The following is a 14,952-nucleotide window of genomic DNA, read 5'->3' on the forward strand; positions in this document are numbered from 1 at the left end:
TGGATGGTCGTATGTTTTAATCTTACAAATAAAGCATCAACGCCTTCAAGCCGATTAGGTACTGACTGTATTTCATTAAGCTACCGGACGGTTTTATTAAGCAACTATATTCAAGTGTAATAAGGAAAGGTTAACCCCTCAGTCCCATGACGAAATAGATATACTGTTCTTGCTACTACACGACTGTTCTCTTCAGTTCATGAGACTTTTGGAACCTGAGGAGTTAAGTACAGCCTTCACTAACTCCTTCACTGCTAAATATCTGTCGTAAGTTGAATATAATCATCTGGGTGTTTTAAGATTACTCGCAAACCTGTAAAATACGCCATCGGATTGAAAGGGTTTACCGAAGTTCAGTCAATTTCATAAAGGTCCCATAAGATGAATAAAAGCGTTTGAAGAAGAAAAAAAAGATATTATAAAAGACGTCCTCCGGTTGATCTCTTAATTCCGAGTGTTTATATTTCCCTTCCTTAGCAGTTCCTCTACCCACTTTAGCCAGAGGAATCCGTGCTAAGCCAAATACTAATTTTGCGATAGCCAGATTAAAGTTAGGACGATGTGTTCAAATTCAGTGGATTAATGGACACTGATTCAAATCCTTTCAATCAGGTGTCTTTTCTAAGCAGAGTACATTTGTCTGGCCTTAGCTGGAATACATCGAAAAATAAAAAGACGTCCTGATCCTGCCTGACCTAAACTATAGACAAACAACTAACCTTTATCACTATTGTCGTATGGACTGACAGCAGAGAAGCAATACATAATTATGTCTGTTCCATCTTGTTGGCAGTATGCGACATGTGAGGCCTCCAGGTAAAAATAGGTGTGATCAGTCAGGGTGTGCAATAGGGCAGACTCTCTCTCCATCTCTCTCTCTCTCTCTCTCTCTCTCTCTCTCTCTCTCGAACGTCTAGGTTAACTTTTTCCAGTTATTCCTTAATCTCATACTATAATCCTCATTATTTACTCTTTCTTTTCTTGATACACTTCTTCTTCTTGTCTTTTCACTGACTTTATTCTTTTGCTTTGTTCCCTCCTACTTCTTCCTCCATTTGTTACTTTTTTCATGTTTTATTCCCACTTTCTTCTCCCCCAATTTTCCCAAACGATAATTTCTAAATATTTCCTACTTCTTGTGTTTCATCACCTCCTTTCCTTCCATTCATTCCATCACCTCCATTCCTTCCTCTTCTCTTTTTACACTTCTGCACTTTTTCGTTCTCTCCCATTTCTTCATCTTTTTCTGTTTGCGTTTCACATTCTTTCTCATTAGAGCCTTTTCATCTGTACTTTTTCTTTTTTTGTTGACTCCAGCTTCTTGCTATTTTTGTTTGTAACTTTTTTTTTTTCCCCTTAGCTTTCTCGTTTCTTTAATTTCAGTCCTCCTCCTCCTCCTCCTCTTCATCTCCTCAGCAACGCCATTTCTGCACCTAGTGCATTTTCTTTCTGTTCTGTGGTTTCATTTATTATGCTCTTTCCCCCTTCTCCTCTTCCTCATTTCCTCACTCGTATCACCCTTCCTTCCTTCTCCCCTCTTCATCATCCTTCATTTTCCCTCCCACTTGACTCTCCTCCCCCCCCATCTTTTGTCCCCATTAATATTCTTTTCTCATTCCTCTTCTTGTTCGTTTTCTCACCCCAAATCTTTCTCTTTCACACAATCTTTTTGTTTTTCCTGTCTTATTCGTTCATTTTCTTTCGTTACACTCACTCATCCTCTTGTGTTCTCATTTATCTTCTCAGTTTCCTCTCCTCCTCCTTAACTCTTCATTCCAGTCATCAGTCTCAGCCAATCTCTTCACCTTCCTTTTCCATTTTCATCATGACTGTAATCTTTGTTTTTCGTTACTTCATTTATAATTTCTTTTCTCCACCCTCCTCTGTCTGAATTCTTCCTTTTCCTCATTCCAAGGCTTCTCGGCGCGATCCTTTCCTTCTCTCTTATACTCTCTCTTTCATCTCCTATCCCTCCTCCTTCTCCTCATTATTAATTCTTCTTCCTTATTCCTAGTCCTTGTTCACACCCACCTTTTCTTGTCTCGTACACGCTTATTTCCTTTCCCTCTCCCTCCTACATCTTCTCTTCCAGTTCTTCTTCCTTACTCCTAGTCCTTTTCCACACTCTCTTTCTTCTCTCCCTCTCTATTCCTTCCCTTCCCTCTCCCTCCTCCTCTGTCTCAATTCATCCTCTACCTTATTCCCAGTCCTTGACATTTTCCTTTCCTTTTCTCGCGCACTCTTCCTTTCCTCCCCTCTCCCTTCTCCTCCTTTTTCTCGGTTCTTTCTCTTCCCTATTCCTAGGCTAGTCCTTTTCCACATTCTCCCCTTCATTCTTTCCTGCACTCACTCTCTCCGATCCCCTCTCCGTCCTTCTCTTTTCCATTTCTTCCTCTTCCTCATTCCAAGTCCTTGTCCACACTCGTCCTTCCTTCTTTCTCAGACTCTCCTTGTCCTGCCTTCCCCTCCCCTACCCTGCCGTCGGATGCAGACAAACAGCCGGACTCGATAAACAGCTGAGCAAGACAGCCACAAATAGAGAGTCTTCTGCCTTGTCCTCCACCTCCTCGCCTCTCCCTTCCTCCATGTTCCCTCCTCTTCCTTCACAATCTTGCCTTGTAAATTTTACCCTCTTGCTTCTCTTTGCGTTTCCAACAGTCTTTCCTTGCAAGTTCTCTCTTCTTACCTGTTCTTTCATTTTCTGCATTTTTATTTTGTAAATTCTCTTCATTTCCTTCGTTTTTCAACATCTTTTGTAAATACTCGGTTTTTGCTCCCTCTTTAATTTTCTGCGTTCATGTTATTTAAATTTTCATCTCGTCATATGTTTACAGCTGCATGTTATTGTAAATTCTCTTGTTACTTTCCCTTTCTGCATTTCTGCCATCTATGTTCTTTCCCATTATATTTCCTTCCGTAGTAATGGGATAAATGATGGTTAAATATGGGACCTAGTGTTGAGAAAGTCTTTCCTAAGCTGAATGAAAAAGTCTGGTGACAGGAAGAATAATGTATAAAAGACATAATCGAATGGAGGCGCTTTAGCATGTCAAATATGTTTTCTCTTCGTGGCCATCACAGTGTCCTTCACGAAGTTAGTGACTGAGGATATCTTTAACACTTTCAGTACGATGAAAGCTTGCTTATTTTACTATTTATATTGCCAGACTGTTTAATTTGTGCTAATGGCCGGTGATTTTATTTGGTTTAGGCTACATATTCTTAATGAAGGATCTGGTAATACACAATACACTTACACATACATCAGCAAATATGCACACATAAATACATCAACACACAGACAGGCGCACACGTACGTACCCATTTTCTTACACACAAGACTAATGGATCCGTTATGATGAATATCTGGGACCATTCTTCTCCGATGCAAATTTCATTCTCAAAACACAACGGACTCCGACAAAAGGCAAATGGACACTTTCATCACTATTCGTATATCTTTGTCCCTCTGGCATTCATGGTCATTGCCGGTGTATAATTTATGATGCTCAGTCTGCCTTCAGGTCATTAACTCTTGGTGTAATTAAGAGCAGACGTGAGAGGCAACAAAAGCGTTGGCAGCGTTACGAGGCAGGCCTGTGGTGGAGGAGAGTGGCCTTGATGTACCGTCTGCGTCGCTGGTTCCTTTACACGTCTGGCCCTCCCAAACTAATGGGGCTACAGTATATTTCACGGGCGATGTTCGTAAACTTTCCTGTGCAAGTTGTGTAAAACGTTATTTGTTTATACATATATATCGCATATATATTCACCTACACAATTATTAAACACTTGGCGGCCAGAGTAAATATTTACGTTAAAATAAGACAAAAGGAAGGGATCTACAATAATTGATAGCGCTGTTGACTCGTTTAAAGTAAGAAATTTAAGAGCACTGATTAATGGGATCCCACACCTGCTATCCCATTTGAAGATTACTGGTCATTTTAGGAAGGACTTATTAGATGTTGGCAGAGGCAAGACACTGTAAAAGAACGTTTTGTCATGTAGCAATGAAAGAACTAAAGGCCGGAAGCCTGCATAGCCTGACCTTTAAAAAAAAAAAAAAATATATCAAAATCACCTTGAGATGTCTGGACACACTGGGTTTGAATATTAAGATCATAGGTGACAAATGAAGGGTACTGGAAAGAAAAAGTCTATCTCACACTAACTGATGGCACCGTCTGAGGGAGCAGTTACGAACTTCCCTTTTCCTCTAATTTTTCCCTATCCGTAACAACCCCCTTGTATTATCTTATACTGTCGTTATATTTAAATTAGTTACATCATCTCCAACAAAGTACCATACATTTTCCTCACATTCATGCTTGTTCTTTTTATCTTTGCAAATACTGCAAGTTTCCTTAACTTTCACTTCCATTCATATTTCAGATATCAAAATCTTTCCTTCCTGTTGTGATGTGTGAAAGCTATTAATATTTCCCTGCCATCTGTTTTCGTCTTTATCCTTCATTCATCTTCTTACTATTATTCTTTTATGAATGTGATATACTTTTGCTTTTCTTTTTCACCCTCATCCGCATTTCATTTTCTCATTGTTATACACTTGTATATGCATGAAAAGTATATGTTTCACCGTTATCCTTAACCTGTTTACTTAGCCATCTCCTGATGAATAGAATATTTTTTCCACCATTCCATCTTAATCCTAATCCATCCTCTTTTTTTTTTTTTTTTTTTTTTTTTTATCAGTACGATTGTTATAAAACTGTTATTCAGAGAGAGTGTTTCACTTCCAGCTCTTATAGTTTCCCAGCGTTATATTAATACGAATGCTACAACATTTTTTTTAGTATTCCATCTTCATCCTCCATAAATACATCTGTCTCTATCTGAATGCAGTAAAATTTCCTGTCCTGTTGTTATTTCACTTTCATCCATAATCCAGCTCCGCGACTTACTTTCTTGTCCGTAAGCCATCTTCATCTTTAATCCATCAATTAATTTATGCCCATTACAACACGAAAGCCATCAAACTTTCTGTCTTGCTATTTCACCTTTATCTGTAATCCAGCCGTTGGGTTTATTTTCTTGTCAGTATGTCATCTTCATCTTGAATCCATCAGAATATTTACAGGTATTACTAGACGAACGCCATAAAATTTTCTGTTCTGCCATATCACCTTTATCCAACACCGCGCGTCCTCCATCACATCTCAGATCTCAAAATCTTTCCTTCTAATTCCTTTAATGGAGGCGGCCCCACACACCGCCCCGTGCCGCCTTCCATTAGCGAGCTGTCCATTAAGCCAAATAATGATCCGGGTTTCAGCTGAGTAACTGGCGGGGTGAGTGAGGGTCGCCCTGGTTGACACCCGGACTGGCACTGGTGTGGTGGGGTGATGATGTGGTGTGGTGGACGTGGTGTTGTGATGTGGTGTGGTAGACGTGGTAGTATGGTGTGGTGTGATGGACGTGGTGTGGTGGTTTGGTGTGGGGTATAGAGGACTGGGACTGACAATGGTGGTGCGGCGTGGTGTGGTGTGATGTGGTGTGGTGTGGTGAGATGGACTGGGGATGACGATGGTGGAGTGTTGTGCTGTGTTGTTTAGCTTTGTGGTGGGGTAGTATTATGGTGGATGTGGTGGTGCGGTTTGGTGTGGGGGTCTCAGGCTGACGATGGTGGTATGGCGGTGTAATGTGGTTGTGTGATTGTCTGATGTGGTGGTGTATTAATCTGACGTTAATTTGATGTGGTGTGGTGCTGTGTTCCGGATTTGGACTATTGATCGGGGGAATGGAAGATGCAGTGTGGTGGATGTTGTGTGATGACTGGGGGTATAAGAACATAAGATGAGAGGATACCTGCAGTAGGACAGTTAGCCCAGACTGTGCAGCGCGTACGAGTGACTAAACGACTAGAATAAGACAAGGATATCAAAGAAGAAGAAAGCTGTCCCCTGCCCACCAAACTCTCCAGCTGAATCAGGAAAGAAAAGTGAGAAGGAACATCGTGCAGTAAAAAAATAACTGGAGTTGAAATCTTGTAGGAAAGTGCGATCGGAGAAGAGACTATCGTAGTGAAATCTGAAAAGGAAAAAGAATGAATTCGTAACTTGGTGATTTTGTATATCCAACCCTTACTTGTCATCCGTTAGCCTATGCCTGAAACTCTCAATGGAAGGAGCAACAATTATTTCACTCTGTAGATTATCTCTTCGTCCACTACTCAATTGCCAAACCAATTTGTACCTATTTCTTTACAATAACTGAATCTATCTAGTTTGAAACCATAAGTTTTTGTTCTATCCTGTATGCTCACTTTTAGTACATTGTTAATATCTCCTTGTTTATTCCTTTCATCCACTTTAACACTTCAAGTAAGTCTCCCCTTACAATACGCCTTTTTTGTGTGTGTGAATGCAAATTTGGTCTTTTTAATCTGTTATCATTTGAGAGTTTCCAAATATCGTTTATCGTTATAATAATTTTTCTCTGTACATTTTCTTGTAAATTAATATCCATTCTATAGAACGGACACAAAAATTCCACAGCAGTCTAAATGTGGCCTTACTAATGTTAGGTAAAGTTGTAGTATTATTTAAGATGTTCTACTGCTCACCTTCAGAAAATCAATCCAAGAACCCTGTTTGCTTTACTTCTTGCATTAATAACACTGTTGCCTTGGTTTAAGGTCGTTACTAACTATGACTCCTAGATCTCTCTCGCATTTTGATTTATTTTATTGTTATTATTTTTTTTTTATTATTCCACTTTGCTTCTCATGAAGTGGAATCTTGGGTTAGGTCATGTCCGTAAGTCGTGCATCCGTTAGTCCGTACGTCCTCTCGTCCGTTCCACGCTCCATCTCGGAAACCATTCGATGGAATTTTCTCATACATCGTATATGATACAGGAGGTTAAATCTCGTCTTTTCGAAATTTTGAAAACACCCAAGAATGCCAACTTGTGACCAGTTTTCCATTTTTGAAACTTTGAATCCTTTATTTCACCTACACTTTAACAGATAGGTTTACAGGTTGTAGTGATTATAGGAACACATATATACTGTCTTTGTGTGTGTGTGTGTGTGTCCGACTCTGGGCATAGGCTTCACGGCCTGTTCCCAAGACCCAGTGGTCCTCCTACATACCATACACCTTTGTCACCACTTCGGCGCTAACGCTCACCGTCCATATTGAATACATGCTAAGGCTGTTTCATACAGGACTGGTGTATTGGCATTAGCGGGGGTATTTTTACGACATGTCGGCGGGTTTGTGGTAGATCAGTAAAGTCTGATTTTTTGATATTCAAATTAAACTGTTCCCTGCCCCAGCAGGGATTTGAACCAGGGTCCGATAGGGCTGCAGGCCACCTCTTTACCGATTGATCCACCGCCGTCCCCAGAGTAAATATTGTGTCAGATTTGACCTGTGACCTTTCCTTCAAGGTCATCTTCAAGGTCGATTGTTTATTTTGTCATATCTTTTTTTTCTAATAAGTGGAATATAGTCTTTCTGGGAAATGTTAATCCCCGGTCTGACTTTGTGCCACTTAAATAGTTTTACTAGAGATAAATAGTAATGCTTAATCTCCGTCTACCGTCTCATATACCCCCGGGACAAATGATAGCATGTTTGTGAGGCAGGATCGACTTTGACTAAATCTGTGCTGACTTGCATTTGTGAGATTAAATCCCTCTAAAAGCTCTTTAATTTTATATGAATTGGCTATAGCATTTTCCTACTACTTATCAGACAATAATTCAGCGCAACTGATTTATCACCTTTTTAAAAAATAAGCACAGCGTTCGCCGTCCATCACGCCTCTGGAACTTCTCCTGAACTTAAAGAACTATTAAATAACGCGGTCAGTGATTTACATAATACTTCCTTGGTTTCGTTTACATTATTTACACACACATTTTCAGGACCTGGAATTTTTTTGAGGTTTTAGTATATTATTTTTTGTTCAGTACTTCTTCCTTAGTAATGATTATTTTACTATGAATATTGTGCGTATTATCAATGTAAATAACTGTTGCTTGAGGAATTAGGTCTGGATTTTCTTTGGTAAACACTGATACGAAATATTATTGAAGGTAGAGCACATTTCTTTAACTTCACTGGTGATGTTACGTGATGCAGTTCTAGGCCCTATGTTATCGTTATTTTCACATGGTACAACTTATGAAGCCAACGGCCATGCCACGTTGAGTACACCGCTTCCCGTCCGATCAGCGAAGTTAAGCAACGTTGGGTCTGGTTAGTACTTGGATGGGTGACCGCCTGGGAACACCAGATGCTGTTGGCATCCCTACGTGTCAAGTGGGGTTGGTGGAGGATTAGTGCCCCTCCCTGAAAAACAATTAACTCTAAGCCCTTGGCCACCCCGTTTGGGATACATGGCGTCTGGCAATGAATGAATGAATGAACAACTTATGAAAACCATTGGGGTTTTCTTTCAATTCTCGAGTAACTTTAATTTCATAACCTCGTTTTACCTCCTTATTCAAAATCGTATACCAGTTACGTAAATGTTCCTCTTCCCTTTTTATTTTTCCATACATTCTTATTCTTTGGTCTATGAATCAGTTCGATGTGCTGTTCATTAATCTCGGCTATTATTCATTATAGGCGAATTAGAAGGAATACGAGTAGGCCTATATCTTCTCTGGCCACTGTGTGTTGAAACTTATCAAATTCTTACTGACCGAACGGTTTCTTGCAACCTGACTGAATTAATCTCAGTACCTGAAGTAGGCTACACTCCCCACTATAACCTTCACCTATGACCGAGCTGGCTGCATTTCATTTGGGCGCAAAATCCAATTGGCTGCTGTTTCATTTGTTCGCCAGTATGCCTTATCATTGGGCCCCAACATAACGTTCTAACCAAACCAAACCTAAATTAATTTACTCTAACCTAATCTACTCTACTCCAGCCTAACTTAACCTTTGGTTTGGTTAGGATAGGTTGGGTTACTGTAGGTTAGGTTAGGATAGGTTAGTTTAGGATAGGATAAGTTACAGTAGATAAGGCTGAGTTAGGTTAGGTTAATTTAAGATAGGTTAAGTTAGGTTTGGTTAGGTTATTATAGATTAGGTTTGGTAGTAACAATATGTTGGCCCCCAAATAAAGTAGTATACTGGCATCCAAATGAACCTGCAGCAAATTGGATTTTGCGCCCAAATGAAATGCAGCCCCCGAGGCTTCCCCACCGACCTTCGTGACCTGACACACTCACCCATTTCCTGTCCATCGTCTTCGACCTGAGCTTCCCCAGTGCCTACATTCTCCCTAAAGAAACCAGCTTGCCAATGGATTGCTTGTCTGAAAAAAAAAAAAAAAATCTTAATTCTTTCTGAGTCCTCTAACCGAAAATTAGGAACAGTCGATCAGTTTTCAGTAGGACGGTCACTTCAACTAAATCTTAACTTCTTCATGATCACCTTGTCCATGTCACCTGCAAACTTTTACACCAATAATCACGTTTTCTCTGTCAAATAAGACCAACTCTAGCATATTATTACCTCCAATGGACCCCCTTGTATACTATCAAAGAAAATTATCCTGCAGTATTTTCAGAAATTCTTCTGACTCTGCATCCCTTGTCAGATTCTGCCAATCTCTCCTTAGCGGGCTAAAGTTCCCTATGATAATTACAGAGCTGGATTGTGTTGCTTTCTTAATTTCGTTTGAAAGTTACTTGCTATCTTCTCTGGCTAATTTTGGGGGTCGGCATGTAGCTTCTAAAACCTGCTACTACTGTTTATAAAATTACTAAGTTATTTCTAATTACTAAACTACCCTCTGTAACTAATTTCAGCCTAAAAACATTTAGTATCCAAACTGTCTTTAATACTCGTTTTACTCGTAACAATTTAATCTTTTACGCAGATGGCAAGACCCCCTTTTTTCTCAAACAGATTAGTCTAAAAAAATATTTTATCCTTGAAAATGATTTTCCGCCAAAAATTGTCGGGTCTGTGTATTCATCCACGTTTCACTCATTACAGCAACATCGTTTCTCTCCATTCTAATTAACCTGTAGCCTCCAGTTCATCTATCTTGTGTAGGCTCCTACTGTTGGCATAACACACTTAGAATTACTTTGGGAAATATTTCTTTCTTTATTCTTGATTCTGACCACGAGACTATCTTTTCTTAAAAAACATTCTTCTGTGCTATCACTTATCGCTCTGCCATCATCACTTGTTTGTATATGAGATTTTTGAGTGGATGGATTTACAGTGATGTTTGTATTTTTTTCAGCACGTTTGCTTGTTACATTCTAAACCGAATTCCAAAGGTCTCTGCGTGGATACAACTTACTATATAGGCTATATAACACTTGATTAAAAAAAAAAAAAAAAACTAACTCTCTTGCTACTGATCAAGGTAGGGTAGAAACTTCGTATAAATGTGTCAAAGTAGGATACGATGTTCGCTGTTATATAAGAAACCGGTCATCATCATTTGGCTCACCCTACGCGTCACAAAAACACATGAACACTAACCTCCTCCAGTCAGGCAGCACCCTCTCTCCTACACCCCGTCACCTTGTTCATCCTCCCCTAAGTCAGTCTCTTCTTATTTACTCAGCCATCCGCCTCACACACCCTCAGAACCTCTCTCTCTCTCTCTCTCTCTCTCTCTCTCTCTCTCTCTCTCTCTCTCTCTCTCTCCACCTACTTGGCACCAGTTGGCACTTCTCCCAGCTGATCACTCGAGCCTTTGTCAGCTGCTGTGACGGGAGGAGCGAGAGATTAGGCTGGGAGCAGGTCAAAATTACCCTAAGAAGTGGAGAAAATGGGAATAATCCACAGAAGAGAGAGAAAATGAAAATTCAAGTTACTTCGAAGTACATGGACGTTAACTCTCATTCTTAGTATTAAAAAATGACTTGTAATACGGAAGAGAGAAGAAAAAGAGGTCATATTACCAGGATGTAGTAACTGCTTCCTCTAGTAGGTAAAGTTATAACGACATACTAGATTAATGTATAAACCTGGATGAAACATATGTAAAGCCGCTCCTTATGCTCCTTAATTGTCGGATGTTCACAGAATACAACAAAGAAAGGCTCTGGCGTACTCAAATACTTATTCGCGATTTAGTCTTACATCTTTAGTCGTAGTGATTTCTTCCAAGACAAGTAAAATAATTTTCTGCTTGCTAGAGCAAAATAAAAAGTTGGTCACCATAACGACGGATTGAAGAGAATAATCATTATCCTAAGTCGGAAGAATCGCAAATAAAATAGGAAAAACACAGTAAGTACTGTTTCGTTCTAAGATGCGCATAAGTAAAGAGAAGAACTTAAGAGAAGCAAAAGAATCTTGACTGGTAAGGAGGTCCAAGGAAGAAGAAGGGTAGAACAGAGAGACACATTTAGTCAATTTCACGGCGGAGATGGAAGGAAGGAATCTGTGGGGAGGCTGACCGTAATTATGAGAATTGTAGCGTCTTGGGAATCTCCTGGCCTTTTCTTGCCTCCACCCTTACCTATCTTATTTTTATTACATTTTGACTTTTCCTGTTTAGGTGCGTTAGTTTAGCTTTGATATTTGTTTCCCATTGATTTTTTAAAAGCTGTTTCTTTCCCATGATTTATTACATCCGCGTTCGCGATAGAGATAACTTAGTATTGCCTTGCTTAACATGTGCGCAGTTTAAGTGATTTTTCTCCGATTTAAACCATAAATGGTTGGGGTTATACTTGAAACAAGGATAGTGGTGATTCGACTTTAAAGACAGTCAAAGGTCAAGGTTATAGGGTAAAGTTAGAGGTTCGACTCTACTCAGTTTTTCTTCGATTTCGGTCAAACGTACTCGTAATGAAAGGACTGATGATCAGGCGGGGATGAAGCGATTAATTTTGAGACTATTATAATAAAAGTAATAGTGGCAGAGCAGGGTCAGCTCAAGAAGTTTTAATCCGAATTAGACTAAACCCAGTAAAGTGGCTAAGGATCAGACAAGGATGGAATAATTCCGCTCTGAAATCAACTCGCCGAATGTCATGGTCGTAAAATCAGTTGTTCGGCTCTTTGACCAGCTGTAGAGCACTGGTGTTGCAATCTATACCTTTCTTCTCTCTTTTCATTCTCTCTCTCGTTTTCTTTTTGTTTTGGTATCCCATGTGATTAACATTTTGGTTTTTTACCTTACTGTGTATGCTTTCAGTATATATATTATTGCCCTGTTTATATATCATACCCATTTTACTATACTCCTCTGACTGCCGCTGTCTGTCTGTCTGTCTGTCTGTCTGTGCTTGTCTGTCTGTCTGTCTGTCTGTGCTTGTCTGTCTGTCTGTCTGTCTGTGCTTGTCTGTCTGTCTGTCTGTCTGTCTGTCTCTGTCTCTGTCTGTCTGTCTGTCTCTCTCTCTCTCTCTCTCTCTCTCTCTCCACCTCTCTCGCCCACTCCCAGCTTTCACGTTTTTCTGCAGATCGATGGTCAGTGGTTTACTGTCGAACACTCCTTGACTTTTTCTCCAACCATCATCGATTGTGTTTCTTTTCTATACTTGTTCTCCTCTTCTGTATTTTTCCTACTATTATCCCAACCTACATGGCCGCTGCGTAACTTAAGGTCTCCCAGAACGGAATAAAAATCGTCTTTCATCATCGCAGTGAATGCGTAAAGGCTGCTTATCTGCCTTATTCAGTCCTATCTCCATTCCCACTCTTCCATTTTCCCCCTTCTTTCCTGTTATCCTTTCTTCCCCATTCATCCCTACCCTCTTCTTTCCATTCCTCTTTATCCTTTCTTCTTTGTTTATCCCTACCCACTTCCTTCCATCCCACTTCCTGCCCTGTTTCTCTGCCTACTTTATTCCACTTGCTTCGTTATTCCTTTCTCGCCCCTTTTCTTTTCCTAATCTGTTCTCTCTATTCTGCCTTTCCTCCCTATTTTATACACCATCCGTACCCTCTGACCTTGTAATACTCCCTCCCGTTCTTTACCCTTCTGTTTCTCTTTAACCCCTGCCCTATTTCCTTCCCTTCCCTCCTCCCTCCCTTCCTCTATCAATCCCTGCTCCTTGCTCCCTCCCCCTGACCCCGTAACCGTGCGTGTGCGTGCCGAGTTGACATCGTGGACGTAATGTTTTGTGTGTGTGTGTGTGTGTGTGTGTGTGTGTGTGTGTGTGTGTGTGTGTGTGTGTGTGTGTGTGTGTGTGTACACATGTTCCTGTGTCTGTGGTTGTTTGTGCTTCGAACTATTTCTTTTTCCGTACCTGTGTCTATGTCCGTGAATGTGTTTGTTCCTATATATGTGTGTTTGTTTGTCCCTGTGTCTGTGTATGTATCCCATGTCTGTTCCTGTGTCCATGTGTGTATGTCTGTTCCTGTGTCTGTGTCTGGGTCTGTGCTTGTGTCTGTGTTTGTGTGTCTGTGCTTAGTAGTGTGCCTTTGTCTGTTCCACTTCCTGCCGCCTATACCTGTGTCTATGTCTGTTCTTGTGTCCGCGTCTGTGGTGTGGTGTGCCTGTGCTTTTGCCTGTACATGCGTCTGTACCTGTGTCTGGGCCTCTGTCGGTGTTGGGTTCTTGCTTGTGTTTGTGTCCGTGTCTGTCCTCACCTTTGCCTGTGTCTGTGTCTTTGTATGTGAATGCGTGTTTTACTGTATGTCACTGTGCTTGTGCTCAAGAATATGCTTGAGTGTGTGTATATATACATATACTATATATACTGCATATATATATACATTTCTCTCTCTCTCTCTCTCTCTCTCTCTCTCTCTCTCTCGCTATATATATATATATATATATATATATATATATATATATATATGTGTGTGTGTGTGTGTGTGTGTGTGTGTGTGTGTGGGTGGGTGGGTGGGTGGGTGTGTATGTATGTGCTGGGATCTGGTGCGTGTGTGTGGGTGGATGGGTGTATGCGTGGGTGTGTGTGTGTGTGCCGGAAGCTGTTTACGTTATTGTTAATGCGTTTATGTGTTTTTACGTTCAGTGTAAATCTCTCTGTATTTTTACACAAGGTTTACCGTAAGTGCATCACCCTCTCCACCCCTGAACCTTAAGTGGCTCTGTTCAAGGGAGCCAGAAGAATAAATGTAAAGGGTGTACGTCGGGTGTTCCTAATTTTCTGCCTGTTTCTGCTTCAATATGTGGCCAAGCGATGGTAGGGGAGAGTTGTGTGTGTGTGTGTGTGTGTGTGTGTGTGTGTGTGTGTGTGTGTGTGTGTGTGTGTGTGTGTGTGTGTGTGTGTGTGTGAGTGGATCTGTGCTTGCATGTATTTGTATACGATATATATATACATGTGTCTGGCAGTGAAAATGTTTGTGTTAGGGATTTTGCGTGCACGTGTGTATATACGCTCACCTTTGCCTGCTCGTCCATGTGTGTGGATGCGATTGACCTTATCCCTCCGCTGGCCAGCCTCATTTGGCCTGTGTATGTATGCTGATGAGGATGTTTGTGTCTGTCCGAGAGCCGCTGTGTTTATTCGCGCCACCACCACTCTCACCAAAACCATTTTCCCACTGGTTTCTGCGTTCAGAGGTATCCCTTTTCTCACTTATGTTGATGATCTCCCAACAGTGCGGAGACGTATATATGACATACTTTTTTCCATCCGTTGTTAGAAATAAAGGCATTGTGGCCACGAGGTTGTATGAGTTAACATGCATTAGTTTAGTTTTGTGTGTGTGTGTGTGTGTGTGTGTGTGTGTGTGTGTGTGTGTGTGTGATCTGGGATGTATACTGTATTTTTATCCATTACTCGATGAAGTTTGATGTTCTGTGCATTGCCCTTGGCGTGCATTGAGTTCTGCCATTCCACCTTGTTAGACTACATTCACAATATGCGAATATGTATGGGACAGACACCATTTTGAAATCCAGTAATCTCTCTCTCTCTCTCTCTCTCTCTCTCTGGTATGATTTTGCATTTCTGTTGGAGTAAGGACATGGTTATTTCTAAAATATGCTGTAGGTTAAGCCTTTTACTGTTTTTTCTTT

The 14,952-nt window shown here is 40.7% G+C and overlaps 1 non-coding gene across 1 annotated transcript; it reads left to right on the forward strand.

Annotated features, from left to right (window-relative positions):
• The first annotated feature begins 8,161 nt into the window (after nucleotides 1–8,161).
• Nucleotides 8,162–8,280, forward strand: LOC145406491 (5S ribosomal RNA). Its single transcript, XR_013898534.1, has one exon. It is a non-coding gene; the product is annotated as a 5S ribosomal RNA (ribosomal RNA).
• Nucleotides 8,281–14,952: the final 6,672 nt, after the last annotated feature.

This window comes from Coenobita brevimanus, chromosome 70 (assembly GCF_032717465.1).
Source record: "Coenobita brevimanus isolate Jiangsu-jjx chromosome 70, ASM3271746v2, whole genome shotgun sequence".
Classification (NCBI taxonomy): Eukaryota; Metazoa; Arthropoda; class Malacostraca; order Decapoda; family Coenobitidae; genus Coenobita; species Coenobita brevimanus.